Genomic DNA, 3578 nt, shown 5'->3' with positions numbered 1-3578 from the left:
GGGAAGGGAAGGGAAGAGAAAGAAAGAGATGAGAAGGGAAGTGAAGAGATGGCACAGGAAGGGAAGGGAAGGAGAGAAGGAAGGGAAGGAGAGGGAAGGGGACGTGAAGGGAGGGGAGGGGAGGGGAAAGGGCAGGTGCATGCTGATGGGTTGATAGGCATCCTGGACACTGAGCATCACATGTGCTAGAAGGAGAACGTCTTCCCCTGGTGAGGGCCCACAGAGGTAAGAGGCCCGGATAGCTGTGCTCTGTGAGTTCCTGAGAGGCTCAGGGATTGTCTGGACTGTGAGGCTGGAGGTAACAGTGCAAGTCCAGGTGGTTTACTCTGGATGGCTTCCGAGTTCACTTTGGAGAGGTTAAGCATTCCAAATGTTAAAGATGAATATAAGAGGTATTTCCACTTTTCTCCACTACTAACAAAGGTACACCCAAAATATGGCTCCCTGAGTGCCTCATTGAGCTATTGTGGGTGTCAACTCAGAAGTAACTTGCTTCAGATTAGCATGTCCACAGGTCACCAGAGGCTCCCAAGGCTCCACAAAGATTGTTGTGATGTATCTGGGGTGGGGGCATCATTGTTTTGTGATAATGTTTATGGTTATATTGTTTTATGACCATGTTTAGACAATGTCTCTAAAGCTTTGAATCAATAAATGATTGCCAATATGAATCTTTAATATACATACCAATATATGAAGAAAGAGACATATGGGATAGAATTAAAACCAAGTAAATCCTAGGGTTGCTCAAAGCCAGACTCCAGGTCTTGAACCATCTAACCTAGAAAAGGCTGGAAATGAAAGCTAAAAAGCAATAGGTAAAGGCCATATGTCATGCAGGTGGTTAATATTAAGTGCCCAAAGTCTTGTGATCCAAAACCTATGTGTCTGTGATCTGGATGTCTTCACTCAGGGGTGGTTATCAGCACCTAATGCTTATAAGTGCTTATTACAACTTGTTTTCAAGGGTTGGCAATACTGTAAAGTCATTGTCCACAGGGGTTTCATTTAGATAATGCAAAATATGAAAAATTTACTCCAGAAGTTGAAGCAACCTTTGTCCTAAAGCTGCTGCACGTCTCTCTAGGGACATGCATGAGCTCTCAGGAATGTGCTGTCCAGATTAGTCAGCACCCTGGTGCCTCGCCTTCATGGAGAGACAGGTGAGATGGAAGGGAAAGAGTCTTAGAAAAACAAAACAAAACAAAACAAACAAACAAAAACAAAAACAAAAAATTGTGATTCCAGAGTCAAGATCCTGGTATGATGCAATTGTGTGATTCTGAGGAAATTGCCTTTCTAGGCTTCAGTTTTCACCTCTGAAAAGTGACAAAGGCTTCAAGGTCGTTTCTAGCTGTAGAATCAATGCAATTTGAGAATGAGATCCCAAGTCAGCCCACGTCAGCCGACATCCACCCTTGTTGGTCCTATTAATTTATCCCAGCTTTTGCAGCCCTGCTGGTCTTTTGTTGGTCCATGTCAACCCTCTGGACCAATAGTCCAGAGAATAGTCTGGAAAACTATTCTTTAAAATTTAAGACGACATAAGGACATTTTTAGATAAACAAAAGATGAGAGAATTAGTTACCAACAGGCTTGTACTACAAAAAAATACTAAAGAATGTCCTTTAGGTTGAAAGGAAATAACACCAGATGAAAATTAATATATACAGGAAGGGAAAAAATTTCATAAATGATCAATATGTAAATAAATATAAAAGACTATGTTTTTCTTTTATAAATATCCTTAAAAATAACTGCTTCAAGTTAAAAGAATAACCACTATGCTGAGAGAGATGACTTATGAAGAATTAAAAGATATAGAAACAACAGCCTAAATGAAAGGGGTAGAATGTTTGAATGGAATTAAGTTGTTGTGAATTTTTTTGAAATTTATGAAATGGGAAAAGTCAGATGTCAAGAGTAAAATGTAAAGTGATTGAATATTAATTCTAACTAGACTGTAATAAGCATGCATATTATAATCCTCAGAGTCAGTACTAAACAACAACAAAAAAATACAAAGAGGTTTGACTAAAAGGTCAGTAGTGAAAGAGGAAACTACCTCAACATAATAAAGGCTATATTTGAAAAGCCCACAGCTGACTTCACGCCCAGTGGTGGAAAGCTGAAAGCTTTTCCTCTAAGAGCAGTAATAAGACAAGAATGCTCGATTTAAACACTTCTATTCAACATACTGGAAGTCCCAGCCAGACAATTAGGCAAGAGAATTATAAAGGAAAAAATAAAACCATCTCTGTTTGCCAATGACATGATCTTACATGTACAAACTCCTAAAGATCACACATACACACACACACACACACACACACAGAGCAAAGTTGCAAGATATAAAATCATCCAAAAATCAGTTGTGTTTCTATACAGTAACAATAAACAGTCCAAAAATAAAAATAAGAGAACAGTCTCATTTACAATAGCATCAGAAGGAACAAAATACTTGAAAATAGGCTCAGCGTGGTGGCTCACACCTGTAATCTCAGCACTTTGGGAGGCCTAGGCGGGCAAATCACTTGAGGTCATGAGTTTGAGACCACCCTGGCCAACATGGCGAAACCCGTCTCTACTAAAAGTACAAAAATTAGCTGGGTGTGGTGGCAGGTGCCTGCAATTCCAGCTACTCAGGAGGCTGAGGCAGGAGAATCATTTGAACCTGGGAGGTGGAGGTTGCAGTGAGCTGAGATTGCACCACTGCATTCCAGCCTGGGTGACAAAAGCGAAACTCCATCTCAAAAAAACTTGAAAATAAATCTAACCACAGAGGTAGAAGATCTGCATGCTGAAATGACAATATACTGATGAGAGAAATTGAAGAATACACAAATAAATGGAAAGATATTCTATGTTCATGGATTGGAATAATTAATATTGTTAAGATGGTCATATTACCCAAAGCAATCTACAGATTCAATGCAATCTCTATCAAAACTGAAATGATATTTTTCACAGAAATAGAAAAAAAAATCCTAAAATGTGTATGGAACCAGAAAGAATTGTGAATAACTAAAGAAATCTTGAATAAAAATAATGAAGCTGGAGGCATCATACTATCTGACTTTGTAGCATACCACAAAGCTATAGCAATCAAAACAGCATGGTACTGGTATAAAAACAGACACATAGACCCAAGGAACGTAATAGAGAGGCCAGAAATAAACCAACACATTTACACTCGATGGATATTCAACAAAGGTGGTGTAGGGGAGTGAGAAAGGGCTTGCATTCACACTTTTTGATTCTTTGGCTGGGCTAATAATTAAATTGACATGAGACAGATTAATGAGAGAAAAATCATATTTAATTACATATGACACACAGGAATCTTAAAAATATGAGACCTGAAGAAGGGTCTGATGATTGAAGCTTATATAGCACCCTGAGCTACAGAAAGAAATGGGGCTTAGGGCTTCTGGGGAAGGTGGTGGGTGACACAAGTTATGGAAGAATGAATGGAGGAAATGTATGGTGAATAAAGATTATCTTGTTAAGCAGATAAAAAGTCTCTCAAGTAATAAAGGTTGCCTCTGAGCAGCCCTCAGAAGAATAGGTTATAGTAT

Source organism: Papio anubis, chromosome 3 (assembly GCF_008728515.1).
Source record: "Papio anubis isolate 15944 chromosome 3, Panubis1.0, whole genome shotgun sequence".
Lineage (NCBI taxonomy): Eukaryota > Metazoa > Chordata > Mammalia > Primates > Cercopithecidae > Papio > Papio anubis.
Note: the sequence above shows the minus strand (reverse complement) of the source record.